The 19,701-nt window shown below is 40.4% G+C and overlaps 1 long non-coding RNA gene across 1 annotated transcript; it reads right to left on the bottom strand.

The window, feature by feature from the left end:
• Positions 1-1,859: 1,859 nt before the first annotated feature.
• LOC129621629 (uncharacterized) lies at positions 1,860-10,429 on the bottom strand. Its single transcript, XR_008699571.1, has 3 exons — positions 10,366-10,429; positions 9,680-10,188; positions 1,860-2,068 (listed from the first exon to the last, which is right to left on the bottom strand). It is a non-coding gene; the product is annotated as an uncharacterized LOC129621629 (long non-coding RNA).
• Positions 10,430-19,701: the final 9,272 nt, after the last annotated feature.

Consider the following 19,701-nt stretch of genomic DNA (forward strand, 5'->3'; position numbering starts at 1 on the left):
ATCAGTTTTGAAAACCAGGAGCCTGGTGCATTTTAAGATTTTTCTAAATGTCCAAAGGATCCAGCTTTCAGCAGGTAATATTTATCCACACACCACATATGTTTGTTTGTTTGTTTTTTAAGGACCTAAGGAAAATATACTGAAATGTTAAAGTTGTTCTGCCTGGGATGTAGAGATATAGATTATTTTAATTTTCTTCTTTACCTTTTTCTTTACTTTGGTCATCTGCTTTGTAATAAGTATGCATTATTTGAATAATTAATTCAACAATTAGACATTTGTCTATACCAACAGTACTCTGCTAAGCATTGAGAATACAGCATCCATTATCTCCTCATGTCTATGATCTAGGTGGGAATAAGACATTGAACAAGTATTTGCACTAATAATTTATGCTTCCAATGACAATAACGCCTGATAGAGAAGTCTAGGTAATTATGAAATCAAGAGGGATTGACCTAAGCTAGAGTCTAGGAAAGCTTCTCTGAAGAAATAGTATTAAAACTGAAATCTGAAGGGGGAGAGGAAGAGGAAAGAAAGAGAAAAATATTCCAAATGTGGAGATTAGCATGTACAAAGACCCTGAGGCATGGTGAGTTTAACAAGTTAAAAGGAGGCCAGAGTGCTTACTTCTTGGGGAAAGGAGGAAATTCACATAAGAGCAAGATGGCCTCAGAGATCCTGTTAATGGTCTTTGCATTTGATTTTAAGAGGAATAGAGAGCCAGGGTTTTAAGCAGGATAGTAACATATAGCTATTTCCATTTTGGATTTTTTTTTAAGAAAAAGAAAAACAAAAAAGTATTTCAAATCATTTGTTATTTATAGTTTAGATGTTCTTGAATTTAGAGTTTTTAAAAATCAATTCACAAGACTAATACAATTATGTAAAATTTAAAAATAAAATAAAATTAAAAAAAAAAAAAAACCAATTCAGTAGACTCACCCTATATAGAGTTGGCCAAGAAGTTCAATCGAGTTTTCTGTAACATCTTAAAAAACCAAACAAACTTTTTGGCCAACTCAACATAAAAATATTGAGTAAAAGTGTTTTTATAATAGGTGGTTATTCTTTTTCTTTTGATATTTGGCAAAACTAATACAATTATGTAAAGTTTAAAAATAAAATAAAATTTAAAAAAATATTTATTTAGGCTGCACCAGCTCTTCATTGCAACATAAGGGATCTTTGTTTTTTAGTTGTGGCATGTGAACTCTTAGTTGGAGTATGTGGGATCTGGCTCCTTGACCAGGAATTGAACCTGGGCCCTCTGCATTGGGAACTCAGTCTTAGCCACTGAACCACCAGGGAAGCCCGTAGGTAGTGTTCTTGGAACATCAGCTTCCTTTACCCAGAGAACCTGGGACAGTGACAGGAGCTTAGCCCTGCAGCCTGGGTCCCCTCTCAGTCCTAGGCCATGGGACATGCCAATGTGACCAGAGCAGGTGGTGGAAGCCAGGCTGCAAGGACCCTTCCTTTCACCACCCCAGGGAGTTGAGGTAGGAGGCAGCCAGTGAGCATTATGTCAGGAAACATGCCCTGGAAATGCAAAACGACCGAACTCCCAGACTGGCTGTGGTCAGAACACAGCTGGACGAACTACAGTGTCTAGAAGCTGACAAGCTGTGAGGGTGTTTTTCTGCTCAGGAGTGCAGGGCTGGGTCTCTGTCATGTCAGTTAACTACAACTGGAGCTCAGCAGATATATCAAGGACCTCCATAAGTGTGCATCCTGAAATGCTGTCTTAGTGATGCAAACACACCAACATGGAGCCTACATTTGTTGTGAAGCTTTTGAGTTTATTGAAAACAACTTCTTAAACCACCACGCTCTATCATCTCATGAAATCACTGTCTTAGAAGTAATCGGTCACTTGGCCATTGAATAACAGAAGAGATGTTTCCAGCAAATGCTCCTCTCCAGCGTTCCTAAGTCAACAGGGTGTGTCCTGGTCTCTGGGTTGTTTGAACGGCACAGGGAGCTGCCAAAACCCACCCTCTCCTGGAGGAATTCAAAGCTTTAGTGGGCTCTGGAGCCACGGTAACAGGCATCTGGTAGTCAACTTTTCCTGTAATAAGAAGGTATTAAATATTCACATCAGGAATTCGGACTTTTGTCGGCCCTGAACTGGTCTTCCAACCTGTTACCTATTATGCCTCACACTTTATATACCCCCGAATACAACAAGAAGAAACTTGTGAGTGTTCTATAAAACCTGCCACTGACATCAGGGTGGGTCTTTGAGGCTTATGGTTATCCTAATAAAAGCAAGGAATGTGTAACAGGCTGTAGCCAGCAGACCACCAACCACTTTATTGTAGAAGCACAAAAGAAAACCTCTGGTAAACCTACCGTACCTGCTGCACAGCATGTGGCTGTTTCTTAACCCTTGAAGACTGTTATACGCACAACTTAAGACGACATCTGTATGTTTCTGGTTTCCCTTCCTCTGATGTCTACTAAGTTACACACTTAGACAAGAAATACCTATTGATGGCGTGCTTATGAATTACAGATTGTAGGTTACAAATCAATTCAGGATTTTTCTAATATAAATTCAAACCAGATCTGTGAAGCTAGCTTTTCACAGGCCATATAGGCAGATGGGCAGCCAGACACCCATGCAATAGGTGTGAAGGAGGTCTTCTATGACCCCAGAGTCCTCTTTCTGGATGTCTTCCTTTCTCCATGGCTACCCTCATGCTCAGGAGCTCAGTGTCCTACTCCTGCCCAAGTGCAAACGCAGGAAAGAACCTATATCATTGGAAGGATGTCAGGAAACTCTTGAAAGAGTTATTCACACTGCAAAGAATAAAATGAAGTTGCTATTTAGCAAAGTGTAGGCTGGTAAACATTGGAAAAGACCCTGATGCTGGGAAAGATCGAAGGCAGGAGGAGAAGGGAGCGACAGAGGATGAGATAGTTGGATGGCATCACTGACTCAATGGACATGAGTTTGAGCAAACTCCAGGAGATAAAGGACAGGAAAACCTGGTGTGCTTCAGTCCATGGGGTTGCAAAGAGTCAGACACGACTTAGCGACTGAATAACAATAAGGCTGGTAAAGAGAATTGGTGAGAGGCTAGAGGAGCACTCAGGGACTGTAACCATAGGGAGCTACTCCCAGCCCAACATCAAGCGGCTAGACATGGTGGAACCCTTATGAGAATCCAGCAGGAGCTTCAGCAAGAGAATCTGGTGGTGCTGGCTAGAGCAGCCAATGTTCTGAGGCACACAGTGGCCATGGAAGAGCAGAGAATCCATCTGGAGGGGCAAAAGCAAGTGGCCAGCACAGGATCAGATGTCAGATTAGGCAATCTATTACTTCCCTCAGATTCTTTAGCATCCCAACCCTAATAAGCATGAAAGAAAAGTTAGAGGTTGTGCAGGCATCTTATTTTTAATCCTTGTCCTAAAGGGTTTTCCAGCATCAAAGAGCAGGTATGGCAGGGAGAAAGAGGGAGCTGTCTCTGTTTTGAAACCCAGTAGCTGGTGGCCTCTGATCTTGGGATGCTTAGGGATGAGGGAGAGCTTTCAGAGGAGACCAGGTATACAGGGGCACACGAAGTCTTCACCCTCCCAAAGTGCTCTCATCCACTGGACAAGTATAGAATGCACTGCAGCATATCTGTATCTGAAAGAATTCTCCTATTCAGCTTATTTAGGAGTCATGAAGCCACGCCCTCACCTCAATCCTGCATTTTGACCAAGCCTTGCCAGTAACTTTCCTGCTTCTGGTCATGCTCCCTCCAAGCCACAGTCCTCCACATAATCATCAGAATATCCCATCCTAAAAAATCCCCACTTAAAATTCTGCCGTGACTCCCCATTGCCTACAGCATAGACCACCAACCCCATTGGTAACTCCCAGGTACTTCTGCAGCCTTATCCTTTTTAAGTCTCCTCCTAGTCCTTCAGATACCTACTGCATCAGTACTTTTGCTCATGTCATCTGAGATGCCTGAGGTCCTTTTCTGGGTCTTCTGCCCCCTCATCTACCTCCTGACACTTACTGGTTGTTTTGAGGTGTGTCAGGAGTCAGACCTCCAGGCTGGGATTCAGAGATGCTGACCCCCCTCCTATACAGCACCCCCACATCACACTGAAATGTCCCATCTCCTTATGGGAGCATCAGAAGGCCGAGGACGATGCCCTGTGTATGAATGCATTCTTTTAATGCAGCACCAAGCAAGAATTACTGTTAGAAACTGATGAACTAAACCAAATGACAACTTGCCAGGAAGTGTTTCCCAAAACCAGGTTCCCTGGGAGTTAGACATTTCTTTAAGCCCTGTAGAAACACAACAGTATAGATATTTAATTAATGTTTCTAGTTCTCTGTATATATTCCGTGTACACCTTAGCTGCTTAAGTATTAATGTAAATGAAAAATCAAACACCTATAAAGGATGTTTCTGTGGAATAACTAGAAAAATAAACCATAGGACATCTGATTTAGGGAGGCTTTAAAATACCCTCCAGTGGAAGACGTAAAGTGACGTTGTTCAGTTCAGTTCAGTTCAGTCCCTCAGTCGTGTCCGACTCTTTGTGACCCCATGAATCGCAATCGCAGCATTCCAGGCCTCCCTGTCCACCACCATCTCCCAGAGTTCACTCAGATTCACGTCTATCGAGTCGGTGATGCCATCCAGCCATCTCATCCTCTGTTGTCCCCTTCTCCTCCTGCCCCCAATTCCTCCCAGCATCAGAGTCTTTTCCAATGAGTCAACTCTTTGCATGAGGTGGCCAAAGTATTGGAGTTTCAGCGTTAGCATCATTCCTTCCAAAGAAATCCCAGGGCTGATCTCCTTCAGAATGGACTGGTTGGATCTCCTTGCAGTCCAAGGGACTCTCAAGAGTCTTCTCCAACACCACAGTTCAAAAGCATCAATTCTTCGGCACTCAGCTTTCTTCACAGTCCAACTCTCACATCCATACATGAGCACAGGAAAAACCATAGCCTTGACTAGACGGACCTTACCTGAAGATAATAGTAGGGATCCTTTGGAATTACCAGCCTTGATAGGCTGACCTCTTTGTCCCTATGGCTCTTAAAGTTTCTGTAATTCTAAAATGGCTTTAAAACAAACTACTTCAGCTGCTTAGTGGAGACATAATCACTTAGTGTCTATTGTTTCACAATCGTGCGGCTGTAGGATTACTTCGTATAGTTTGGGATTTGTTCCTAAGACATGGGAGCATTAAATGAAGTGGGTCGAACATACCTCACTTCTCACAAGCTCTGGCAACATTATTTATCCTTTAAAATTGATATCCTGTAGGTGTCTCTTTCTTCCTGGTATTCTCTAGTGCTCCTGGAATAGGGGGCTGGGCCACCTCGAGACAGCAGCTTCATTCATTTTACCGGAGATCACCCACTGGAGTTACTGGAAAATGTCCAATTTTACATTCAGCATGTTATCTCAACCATCAAAATAATCTGGAGTTGGTTTATTTTTTAGAAAACTATTTGCTGCAGATCAAAAGTTGTCAGTCATAGAAAGGATGTTAATAACAGAGAGACATCAGCAGTGTAAACACAGCAGATACTGGCTGGTGTTACAGAACCTGCCGAAGGCACAGTGGGTGCTTGGTGGCTAATAGCTCTCAATCTATAGAGCAGCTCATCGATCCCACTGGCACAGTCTGGGGGCCTAAACAAGAAAACTCCATGGAGTCAAAAAGAGCAAGGGCATGGTTCAGAAACTCCAAATCCTTTTGACAAACATCCAATGCTGGGACACAAATTTGACACCAAATTGTTCATTAAAGCCTCCCTCCCTACACACCCCCCCACCACCATTGCTGCACAGTATTTTCTTCCATGCCCTCTCCCCACTCCCCAAATATGACGTTGAAACTAATTGAATTCAGTGGCAATTGGAAACCCCAGTATTACGAAGATTGTATTTCATTGGATATGGTTTGGTCTAATTCTGGATAAACCACTCATAGAACCACACCCCCTCACTTTTGTCTCCATCTGAAGAGGCATCTGTGGTGACTGCAGCCTCCTCAGCATAGCTGCTGCTCCTCTGACAAGTGCTGCTCAGACACAGGGCGCTTCTCTGGGAGTTGATGGTAGAATTGGGGAGCAAAGGGAGTAGTCATCCACCCAAATGCAAACTGTAGAAAGCATCTGTTATGTAATTTTGAAGGTAGGATGTTGACACAACAATTGTGAAGACCATGAAGAAAAGGTATTGAGGTTATCATTTCATCCAGGAATTGCTATACTTAGTATTTACCCAAAAGAGTTGAAAACTTATGTCCACACAAACCCCCCCATACATGGAAGTTTACAGCAGGTTTATTTCATCCTTGCCAGAACTTGGAAGCAATCAAGATATCCTTCAATAAGTGAATGGATAAGTAAGTAACTGTAGTTCATCCAGACAATGGAGTATTATTGAATGCTAAAAAGAAATGAGCTCTCAGCCTTGAAAAGAAGGAAATTCAAATGCATACTACTAAGTGAAAGAAGTCAGTCTGAAAAGATCACATATTATAGGATTCCAACTATATGACATTCTGGAAAAGGCAAAACTATGGAGACAGTAAAAAGATCAGTGGTTGTCAGAGCAGGATGGATGAATAGGTGGAGCACAGAGGATTTTTAGGACAACGAAACTATTCTGTATGATACTACAATGTTGGATACAGGACCTTATACATTTGTCAAAACGTGTAGAACATACAACACCAACAGTGAGCCCTAGTGTGAACTATGGCCTCTGTGCTGATGATGTATCAGTGTAGGTTCATCAGTTGTAACAAATGTACCCTCTCCTGTGGGATGCTGATTGTGGGGAAGAGCATGCAAGTCTGGACAGGGAGTATCTGGAAACTGTGCTTTCCACTCAATTTTACTATGATCCTGGCACTGTTCTAAAAATTAAGGTGTATTTGTTTTTAAGTCTAGAGCTTCCCTCGTAGCTCAGTTGGTAAAGAATCTGCCTGCAATGCAGGAGACCCTGGTTCGATTCCTGGGCCAGGAAGATCTGCTTGGATCTCCAAGCAGGAAGATCTCCAGTATTCTTGGGCTTCCCTTGTGGCTCAGCTGGTACAGAATCCACCCGCAATGCGGGAGACCTGGGTTTGATCCCTGGGTCGGGAAGATCCACTGCAGAAGGGAAAGGCTACCCCCTGCAGCATTCTGGCCTGGAGAATTCCATGGACTATGCAGTCCATGGGGTCACAAAGAGTTGGACATGACTTTCACTTCACTAGAGCACTGAGAAAAAAAAGATGCAGAGGAAGCAAAGTAAAAGGGAGTCTTTTAAATATCTGATTTAAATATCAGTGTTTGATCACCCAGAGGTATATAGAGGTGTAGAGTAATCAAAAGTGGTGCTTTATGTTTCGTGTGTCTTTATTGATGCAGCCCCATCCTCAAGCGACCACTTTGTTCAGTGTTAGAACCCCACTCCTGCATTCCTCAGTGTCAAAACCTGGCCACGCATCAAGCTGTTTCCTGCTTGGGCTGCCCGTGGGGCCTCAGGAGAAGTTCCTAAAGTGGGGATGTAGGAAGACCATGTCTTCCCTAGCACCCCTTTCACATGTACCCTGAGACTCAGGATCTGATCTGAGTGGCCTGTGTGAGTCTGCCCTGAGTTCCTGCAGGAAGAAGTTGCTACAGTTAAAGATTAACTTCCACCCAAGGCTGAACAATCACTGAGTATTAGACAGTCATTGCTCTGCAAGGTATGAGTGATCACCAAGGCCAGGCTGAACCCTGAGGAAGGGTCTGGCTGACAATGGCCTAGATGAACAAAAGTACAAGCAGCTCCATTCCCCATTCCCTACTTAGAAGCCTGATAATGATACACAGAAAAGAGACACAGCATAAACTCAGGTTTGGCTTCCCTTGTGGCTCAGCAGGTAAAGAATCCGCCTGCAATGCAGGAGACCTGGGTTCGATCCCTGGGGTGGGAAGATCCCCTGCAAAAGAGAAACGCTACCCACTCCGGTATTCTGGCCTGGAGAATCCCATGACTGTATAGTCCATGGAGTCGCAGAGTTGGACACAACTGAGCAACTTTCTCACTTATAAACTCAGAGTAAGAGTGAGTTAAGGCTAATCATTTTGTGACAAGGACTGACTAATTTATATGAGAAATTTGAAGTACTGACTTGAAGCCTACTTGTTCATACAGAGTCATTATCAAAGCATCCATTTCCCCAACATTGCAATCCCACCTCCAAAACCACAGATTTGTTTCTCTTCAATCTCTCAAGCCTGACATCTTTGTCCATATTTCTTCATTCTGCTGCCTGAAATAAAGGTCGGTCATGACTGAGCACATCCGAACACACACACACACACACACACACACACACACACGCAGGCAAGCCCGTGAAAATAGTGCGGAGAAGCAAGGATTCCTTTAAAAAGTACAGTGGGCAAGAGCGACCCCTGCTGGATAAATGAGGACAAACTAGGATAGCCAGGGACTTAACAGGAAAAAAGAAAATGTTTTAAAGTTGTGCTTTTGAAGGAGAAGAAAAATTGTTTCGTTTAATCATCTTTTAAAAATTTATTGGATTAAAGGACAAACCTGAAAGTCTTATTCCTTTTAAGTTTCTAGAAACAAACTCGGTTGAGTGTTTGGCACTTCTGCAGCACCTTGATACTTACGTTAAGTGATTTTTTAAGAGCTCGTCTATTCTGTGCAGGGCATCTAAAAGCAGCTTAATAGCTGAACTGTTTCTTTTCTATCTAATTGCCTGCCAGGGCTCTGAGTTCTTTGTGCACAGGCAGGAGTGTATCTGCTTCAGGATCAGGAGTAATTCTGATAAATCTGAAAGCATATGGTGAACTTCAAGACTGAGTTTTCAGAACTGCCTGGGGAAAGGGATGTGTTTGAGATAGGTCAACGGGGTTGGAAACATTCAAAGAAAACTTGACACATTTTACCAAACTTTTTCCTTTGGTCACTGTGTAATTTGGGTATTTTCAGAATCCTTAGGTCCTTAATTTTGAGGATGAATGCATTTTTTTTTTTAAAGAGAATGTTTCCTTATGCATAGTATATATCCTGATGCACTAAAATGTGCTGTGCTTTGCGATATCTTCTTTTAACACTCTGTTGTAGCGGCATGGAGGAAACAGTTCAGTGTTTCAGTTCACTGCCTCTTATGTCAGAATGCCGAATCATACCTGTTTTTGATTCTGCCACTCCCTAGTTAGGCAACTTTGGGCAAGTTTTCTAACCTTCCTATGTCTCAGTTTCCTTCTTTGTAAAAGGGGGTTGCTTATAGTGCCCACTTCAACACGTAATCGGGAGGGTTCAGTGACTGATGCTGAAACCTGTCTCCTATCACCCTGGGATAATCCCAATTAGCTTTAGATGAAAATGTTGAATCTTAGAGATGAAGATATAGATAATCATGATTTTTTTTTAAAAACATGCTGAAAGACTGGCACTTGTTTATGTCAGTTGTTGAGAGGGAAGTCATTGATGGTAGCCAAGCCTTTAATTTGGGGCAAGAATAAAAATGAGTCAATTTTAAAGTTTCTCTGCCTATATGAACACCTGCATGGAAGCATAGAGTTAGAAGCCTCTAAGAAATTGTGAACCACTTTTCAGGAAGGAATCTGGTCTTCTGAGTGTAGATGGGTTCCCCCAATATATTGCCAGTATGCCATCTGTTCCTCCTTCACCAGCTCTGTACCTACCGGGGTTTTGGAAGAGATACTAATAACAAAGATCCATTCTCTGCCCATGAAAAGGATGTACTCTGTAGGGGGAGGAGGAAAAAGCTTCTAAGTCCTTCAGGATCCTGAGATTTGCTCTGTCCTTCTTCACTGCAGTTCGACACACTCTCAGAGGGACCCGTCGAAATCTTTGGCAATCATTCTCCTCCACTGACCAGGGTTAGGCTTAGAGTTGAAGACACAGAACAGAGCAAAATCAATTCCTTTCAAGGCAATTGGCCAACTGGTTTAGCCAAACCAATTTCTCAACATTGTCCTTTAACTTCTTGGTAGGATTAAGGGTGGAGAAGGAAATGGCAATCCACTCCAGTATTCTTGCCTAGAGAATCCCATGGACAAAGGAGCCTGGTGGGCTGCCGTCTATGGGGTCGCACAGAGTCAGACACAACTGAAGCGACTTAGAAGCAGCAGCAGCAGGATTAAGAGAGTATCTTTCTCTTCAGTAATTGGATTGTGGACCTCACAAACACCTGTAAATGGAGTATAACCTTTTAAATTGTGAATCACTCACTATATTGTACACTTGTAACATATACATAAACTGCACATCAGTTAAAATGCTAAATTAATAAATAAATTTAAATTAAAAAAAAACAAAAAAAAAAAAAGAAAGGTTTTGGGTTGTTATTTACATGCCATGTAAATACCTAACTGGTCCTGGCCTTTGCATTTGGCCATATCTCGACAGGGATTACAGGATGAACTTGGCACTTGTGGGACTCCCAGGAGAAGTCTTGGGATTTGGGAATATATGCTTTTGAAGTTTGCCATCCACTTCAATCTGTTCTTTAGGCCAAATCCTCATAATCACACCTGTCCTCCTTATGAGGGTTTGATTGTGGATGAGGCAATTTTTGCCTTTTCTCCCCAAAGGAGAGATCATTATCTTAAATAAGGATTGTCTTATAAGAGGCAAGTTCAAATACAGATGAAAATAATACTACTACTTAGCATTTCCACTTCACCTTTCATCTACAGAGCTCAAAGTACTTGGCAAACATTAATTAATTCTCAGAACACCCTTGTGAGGTAAAGTAAGGGTATTATCTTTATAATAATATATAAATACTGGCTGATTCATGAAAGCAGCCACTTTAAAGGGACAATTCTGCAGGATCAATTTCAAAAACCACCTTCTCACCTGGTGTAGACTTAATACTTTTGGGTAACACATTTGGGAGCGCCAAACACGACATTCTAGAGGAGGCATATGTACCCTTTCAAAATGATTTCTTTAGTGATTTTCAACAGCCTTAGCTATTTTGAGAAACTTATTCGCATTAAAAAAACACTCATTGTAGCTTATTCAATCTAAATGATATCAGTCTCTACACATGAAGGAATTCAAAACCGTCCTTATATAAAATTTAATGCTGAGAACTTGGGATCCTGTTTCAAATGCATGTGGATTTGAAGGGGTGTAATAATTTCAGGATTTTGTAATGTTTTCTATCCTTGTATTAAATTCTGAACACATTGCAAACCATAGTTTCAAGATTCAACAAAATGGGTACCAGTCAGAAGAAGAGACTCTGACAGCTGGCAAAAGCTGACCAAGAATGGCTTGGTCATCTTGCCCCCACTTTCTTCTCTTCATGTGGGTTACAATGAATGCTTCACGCCAAAAGGCCGTCTATTTTTCTCTTGTATCCCTTCCATCTTCTGTCTCCTTTAGCAAATAGCATAGTATTCCCTTTCTCAGTTGCTAACCTGGGTCCTAGCAATTGTTCATCAGAACTGATTTCAGAGTGTATCACCTCAATGAAACTCACCATACATCACTACGTTCCATCATATGTAACTTCATTTCTTGTTTTCCCCACAACTATATATTTCATAACTTCATTTCCATTTACACTTGCTCTTCCTGGTGACAATGCTCATCTCTGTGAAGTTTGATGGGCTTTTTGATCCTGGAAAGTCAATTTTTTAGGCTAATAGAAATTATCCTTAAATTAAAAGACACTTGTTCCTTGAAAGGAAAGCTATGACAAACCTATACAGTGTTTTAAAAAGCAGAGACATCACTTTGCTGACAAAAGTCTGTATAGACAAAGCTGTGGTCTTTCCAGTAATCATGTACAGATGTGAGAGTTGGACTATAAAGAAGGCTGAGCGCCGAAGAATCAATGCTTTCAAATTGTGGTGCTGGAGAAAATTCTTGAGAGACCCTTGGACTGCAAGGGGATCAAACCGGTCAATTCTTAAAGGAAATCAAACCTGAATATTCACTGGAAGGAATGATATGAAGCTGAAGTTCCAATACTTTGGCCACCTGATGAGCCAACTCACTGGAAAAGACCCTGATTCTGGGAGAGATTGCAGGCAGGAGGAGAAGGGGGCGACAGAGTAGGGGACAGTTAGGTGGCATCATTGACACAATGGACATGAGTTTGAGCAAGCTCTGGGAGATGGTGAAGGATAGAGAAGCCTGGTGTGCTGTAGTCCATGGGGCTGCAAAGAGTCGTACACAGCTTAGTGATTGAACAACAACATGTCTTTAAACCCATTTCCCATCAAGAACTATGTGGCATCCAGGCAATCCAGGCACTCAGTAAGCATTGTCAGGATTTACTTTGTTCTGTGGAAATGGAAAAACATCCCCGGACTCTGAAACCTTTGTTTATAGTCTTGGTTGGGTAAATCCCCTACATGAAAATTTTATATATGTATCTCTGAATATTCTGCTTATTGAGCCTCGTAAGTGAATTATTCTGCTCAGCCCTGTGAGAAATGGTACCAGTGTGTACCACTTAACTGTGCACTCTGGATCCACTAAGTCTATCCACTTGCCTCTGTCGATGGCTTTACTTAGCAGCCTCAAGAGAGAAAACCTGGTTTTGGTCTCATAACATTGGTTGAGCTGATGGTCTCCAAACTCCAAAGTGGGATAAACCAGATTCCTTCACTATGTTTATTTTGGCCCACCATGTCTCTTTATGGAGAAAATGGTCTAAATAAAGTGCTTCCTCTGTGAATTTTGACAGGAAACACTACTAATATGCTTTCCTTTTGTTGTGTGCCTTGCTCTTTTCTCCCAGTGTTGTTTAAATATTTTCAGGACAATGACATATTTATTAATCCACTCCTCTCTGCATGGGTCATGAAATGATTGGTTCCTCTGTAAAACCCTCTTAGAAAAGCTGGTTTCTCCAGTGAGAGTTAATAATATTACCACTATTCATGTAAAAAAAAACGCTGAGACAATCTCTTAAAAATGGAACACATTTATCTAAAACAGCTGGTAAAGAAAGCACGCAGGCCCAGCCAGAGGCAGCGAGGCCAGAGGTCAGGGTTAACACCCATTTCGGTGGAACTTTGAAGCTGACATTTTACAGATTATATGCGTCTCGGTGCACAGTGGGCATGGCATATAAATTGGACTTAGAGGCCCCTATTTGTTCTCTGCATTTTTATGAGCCCACAGAGCTCTTCTTTGAAGCAGCATACATCGAAAATAAAAACTCATTTTAATGTTGTGGAACTATTTACAATAAATCACATTTACATCCTGGCTTTTCTTAAGTATAAGATCTCTCTTTCTTCACACACACACACACACACACACACACACACACACACACACTCATGGGTAGCTTGTTTTTTATATTTACAGTATGGTAAGCCCAGCTTCCCTCGTCTCCTTGCTTTGACTTAGGAATCTGATCAGAGATGCAACTGTATTTGGTACCACAGGGACTCCTATTGTAAGTCACGTGAGATGATTCAGCTGCAATGAGCTATTCTTTACCCCCAGGAAAATCCCCTGATACCATAAAATGTTGGCTATAGCATGGCCCTTCAGCACTAGAAGAAAGCATCTGATTTCAAAGAGATTGAGTTCCACTCTGGAACTAATTATATCATTGGTTTTATGGATATTTTAAGTTGCTAGGTGTTTTAACTGGAGAAGGCTGGCGACCCGGAGAGAAACATGCACTGGCAGAGACTGCCATGGGCACTTTAGCCACCTAATTAATTTTCAATAAAAGCTCACAATAGTTAATTTGCTCTAGACCCAATGTAAATCAAATGGAGACAAATAGGTTAAAATTAGAAATGGGTGATAGAAACCATGTTTACGGTCAAAATTACCTTTCACCCTGGAAATAACACAGATTGACAGGGGAAGAAAATGAGACCACACAGATTTTTGTTCAAATTGATTCTTACGTGAATTAAAGATTTTATTAAGGAGAAAACCAGAATCTCCCCTCCCCACTTCGCCCCACTGGAGAGATCTGAGATCTAAAAAAAAAAAGTTATTTTCTAAAAAAGTGTAGTTTAGAAAAATGGCACTTAAAAAAAAATTCAGAGAATGAAGACATTGTTTCCATTATACCAAGTTGCCTGGTGCCCTCTCATTTTCCCACCCAGGCTTAACATAGTGTTGGTATAATAGTAAAAATACTATAAAGTTATTAAGTTCCCAGGTCTAAATTGCCAGACTTGCCTACCCAATGCTATTCCTTTAGCTCCTACTTTTCAAAACATTGCTTTCTAACATCAAACAACCATTTTTACTTTTACGAGAACACAGACACAGATTTCTTATGATTTTATAATGATACTTCAGGCCTCCAATTAAAATACCTAGACAATATAGATATCTTTGGCTCAGTCCATTGGACAAATATTATTATTAAGCTTCTCTCCAGGATTTTATATTTGCAAAATATTCCGCGGGCTTTAATCATTTTAAATTGCCTTAACTTTGCCCATTTTCTCCCATGCCTCTCTGTTATTCCTTAGGCAACCATTTCATTTTAACCCACAAACTACTCATGTGATGCAAGGTGAACTAAGCTAATTTTTTTTTTTTAACATGTTGGAACGTTGGCCTCAGAGATGGTTAGCTTTTCCCTTGTCCTTTGCTGAACATGGCAATTTAAACCACCCCGGGATTCTATTTTTATTTCACTTTTGCCAAGTTCATGAAGTAAATTCCCTCTTTTCCACTCAATCTGGTTTTTCTTCCTGCCCCAAAGGAATGATGTTGTCACTGTAATGTCTTCTAATGCACTATAAATGCTGTGATGAATTGGAGGCAGGCTGGTTTCTTCTGAGCAGGAGTCCATTATCCTGTCACAGTGTTCCTTCCCTGTAACTTAATTTTTATTGTAACAAATGACTAAGGACCCAAAAATGAAACAATGTGATGGGCCAATCTAAAGTGGCCTGACTCTGATGCTAAGTGCAGTGGAGTGACAATTGTTTGCAGCTGCCTTCCAAGGGCTCTCTCTCTGATGACATCCACTATCCAAACTGGAGTTATCAAAAGCATTTTCTGGATGTTTATGTAAGATCTTCATCCACATTGACTGACTAACAATACTAATATAAATAAAGCACTTTGCAAAAGACATAAGCTAAGTGTTAAGAATGAGCATGTTAAGAGACAGTCTTAATTGTGTATTAGAATCACCTGGAAATTGGTTCAGCTGTGCTATAGGATACCAGCTCCCATCACAGGAGATGCCAGTTTATTCGGCCAAAAATGGAGCTGAGGAATATGCATTTTAAACAAGCATCTCTCTTAATTTTGTTGGAGTCATATAGATTACATTGTGAGAGCCCTTGCTCAGAACTCTGGTCAATAAATCTTTTCAATAAACATCCACTGCATACTTGACCTTATTTTATAACAAGACACCATTTTTCTGATTGGCTAACATAGTTTTAATTTGAACACAATATGTTCATAAATGGTCCATTTCCCCTTCTGTTTTATAGATTGTCACCAACATGTCTAGAATATTAAAATCACCTCTGTATTACTTATGATAAAAGAATATTAATCGGGAATCCATAGATCCCAGGAAATTCTATCAACTTGGCATGTAAGTGAATAGAGGTTTTTTTGCAGATCAGCAGTTTCCACATATTCTAAAATGGGTCTGTGACCGCCCCAAAAGGTTAAAGATCATTATTTAAAAAATGGAAAAACTTAGCAGTATTGGCCTTATTAGTATGAAACTTCCACATCAAATAATTGGTTGTAATGTCTAAACAGTACAACTGATTATATATCTAAATAGTACAACTGATATTAAGACTATAGCTTAAAAAGAGACTAGAGTTTTATAGGTGATCAACATTTTATAATCAGATAAAGTTTATTTCAAACCTCTTTACATATTCAAATGTTGTTTGATGTCTGCAGTTTAATATGTATTTAAATCAGATTGTCCCAGAAGCACTGAAAAGTCTTTCCTAAGAAATATTTAGTAATGAAGGATAGAACCACTAGGTTTCACTTTCAGTGTTTTAAATGGTGTCTATTTTAGAGGCAACGTGAAACTGAACGAAGTTTGGAAGATAGTGGAATCTCAGCATCAATTCATCTATTAAATATTTATTGAGGGCCCATCAAGAAAAATAAAAAACATTTGTTTATTGAAGCCTGAGGTTAGCAGGTTTGTGAAATATCCCAGTTTCATCTAAACACACCTGTGAGTTCTCATGGTGGAATCCTCCAGTTGTAAATTCCCAATTGGATTGTGATTTCAGTAAAAATCACAGTTGACGTTATCAACCCATGTAATTTATAAGGACAATGGGGCTGACTTTAAAAAGTTTGACCATCATTTACTTAAAAGTCTGGATGAGAATGGGAGAGTGTTGGGGAAAGAAGTAAAAGAATAGGTTTCTGAGTAAAAACACAGATCCTTAATCCATTGATGTCCGTAGAATAATGATAACTGTTTTGAATAATTATTGTTCGTGGTTATAAAGAATGGGAGCCATATCAAAGAACACCAAATATTGTAGCTCTACCTTAACAGCTGCTGGTAGTGAGACAAGATGTCCTTAAAATGCTCTCCAAGTATTTCATTTTAATCATAACCCGTGAGGTGTTAAAGGGGTTGATGAGGTCTCAAGTCATTGTCAACTAATTATCTTTAAGTTGTTGTCATCACATTCTAATTGTTATGCTTCCGCCAGCTCCGCCACTGGGGGTGCCCAATCTTTGAGTAATTGGTTAAACACTCACACACACCCCCACACACAAACCGATGGTTTCTAGCTGCTGTTTAGTTTGCTAACCTAAACCACTGTCACCAACACACACGCGCATGCATACAAACACACTTACTTGCATACAAAAAGCTTTTAGGAACTTTTATCTTTTTAAAAGGGCAGGGGGAGAAATCAATAAAGTGGTAGCCTGGCCAGCAGTAGGAGATGGTTGAAGCAGCACGGGTGGTGAGCTGTATGAGAAACAGATGTAAGCTCTTCAGGGCTAGGGCAGGCCTTTACCTTTACAACAAACTCAACCAGCAAATGCAAAGCAATTAATGTCCCTACCATCCGTCACCCACCCTTGGCCCCCAAAGATTATTCAGTCTGTCTGTTGAAGCCAAGAGCTTCATTCACCCAGCTGGAGAACCTATGATTTAGCTCACACTTCACTCAAGTAGTACGCAGTCTTAAAAATGATTCGTTTCATGGTCTGAATCAGCAGGGAAGTGCTTTCTTGCTGTTCCGTTTTGTACATTCTACCATCAGACAAGTCTACATTCACCTATTGCTCTTTACATTCATCTCTTTCTTTTTCAAATTTGTTTTACTGGCCTGGGAATCATTTTGGAGTTGATAGAAGACAGGGACCAGACACAAATGGGTCATGGCTAGTATGGCTACTTAATCAGCTTTCAGTGGAGTTAGATGTTACAAGCTTAAGGATTTGAAATGATTTTTTAACCACATTGAAGAAAAATGGCAGTGTCTCAAAAAGATAAGCAGGCATCTACCCTACAACTGAGCAATTCCACTGCTAAGGATTACCCAAGAGAAATCAAAAGATACATCTACAAAAATAATTACGTGGCAATGTTCATAGTAGCATTACTCATAACAGTTTCAAATTGGACACAACCCAGTTGTCCATTAACAAGAAAAAGGATAATCAAATTGTAATATATGCATGCAACAAAATACTACTGGTACACAAGAATATGGGGAATCTTAAAAGCATTAGGTTGATCAAAAGAAGGGGGATACCAAAGAGTATATACTGCATAATTCATTTATATGAAATCCATGAATGGCCAAAATTAATCAACAATAATAGAAGTCAGAAGTCAAAAAGGTTGCCCCTGGTATGGGGGTAATTGATTGTAAAGGGTCACAAAGAAACTTTTTAGAGGTGATAGAAATGCTCTATATCTTGTTTTAAATGGTTGTGTTTGTGAATACAATTGACATAACACACTGAACTGAATACCTAAGACCTGTATCTGGTACTGTGTGTAAATTATCCCTCAACTTTTTTAAAATTAAGAAGTGAAGAATTTGGGGAATACAGATGTTGCACCAGGAAAAAAAGAAATGAATGAGGAAATCAGGAAATAGAAGAAATGAGGGGAAATCAGAGATGCCGGGGGATATAAAACTCAATAAGGATGACAGTGTACGTGAATATAGAAATCCCTAGCCAGCTACCTGAAAGTTTCTTGAGTACTTACTGTGTACCAAGCACTGTGCTAATCACTTTCTTCTATATTATCTGTTTATCCTTCCCTTTTTCTTTGACACTCCAGTGCATAAAATTGGATTAGCCCTGTTCCTTGGTTCATGACATATTCTTATCTTTGGTCCACGCACGGCTAGTTTTATTCAGTTACCTAGTTATTCATATGGAGAAGGCAATGGCAACCCACTCCAGTACTCTTGCCTGGAAAATCCCACGGACAGAGGAGCCTGGTAGGCCGCAGTCCATGGGGTCGCTAAGAGTCGGACACGACTGAGCGACTTCACTTTCACTTTTCACTTTCCTGCATTGGAGAAGGAAATGGCAACCCACTCCAGTGTTCTTGTCTGGAGAATCCCAGGGATGGGGGAGCCTGGTGGGCTGCCGTCTACAGGGTCTCACAGAGTTGGACACGACTGAAGCGACTTAGCAGCAGTTATTCATAATATATACTTGTAAGACCTTCACCCAAGAACTAACTAGAACCTTGACTGTAACCTATTATCTAGCAATATAATCCTAACTCCCATTTTACCAACTTCCCCCAGCACAAGGTAACCATCATCCTGAACTCTGTGTTTACCATTCCTTTTCTTTCCTTTTTACATAGTTTTATTAAAGCTTGTGAATTATTGTACATGTAGATTTAAATGTTACTTAGCTTTAACTTTATGAACAAATGTATTCTATATAATCTTTTGGCATTTACTTTTTCACATTATATTGCTGAGATTCATGTGAATTGTTATGTCTCTGAGTCATTTTAATCTTTATTATAGCCCTATGAAATAGGGATTTTTAGCCATGTATTGAAGATAATACTGGGGCTCAGAGAAGTAAATTAATATATCCAAGGACACAGCTAGGAAGTGGTAGAAACAAGATTTAAAGCTTAAAATTGGTTAACATATTTTAAACAATTTGTTACACTGCCTTCTCTGTTCTACACCATCTGTAATTTATAACCATATCTCTATCAATACCTCTACCTATTCTTATCTATACCCACCTCTGTATATATATACATATAAACGTAAATGTCAGCATGAAGCCCAAGTTATGGAGCATGAAAGAATCCATCAAGTCTGTGTAATAATTTATGGGTGGGTCTTTATACTCTGGTAGAGAAAAATATAAAAGTTATACATGCGTATCACCTCAAGGATTTTAGTCCTTTAAAATTCAGAATATACAAGCAGGTAACGCCTTGGGAATAGTGTCAGAAGGTATATACTAGCTCGTACCCATGCACATGTGTGCACATGCGCTTTCTGGGGTGTGTTTTAGAATAGCATCCTTATTTTATTTTATCTCATATTCTTAAAGAGCAAATGCATGGGCCTTGTTTAAGCAAGTACTGCTCTGTACCTTATAACTGTATACCAGAGGCTGTAGAAACTAGATCACTCTCTCAGGATGCCATTACAGCCAAGCAGAATCTCATTAAAAATCAATTCCTCGGGTCCATAAAGCCAGTTTATTTTATCTTCCTGGAGTGCCTGCTGCTAGC

Source organism: Bubalus kerabau, chromosome 10 (genome assembly GCF_029407905.1).
Source record: "Bubalus kerabau isolate K-KA32 ecotype Philippines breed swamp buffalo chromosome 10, PCC_UOA_SB_1v2, whole genome shotgun sequence".
Classification (NCBI taxonomy): Eukaryota; Metazoa; Chordata; class Mammalia; order Artiodactyla; family Bovidae; genus Bubalus; species Bubalus kerabau.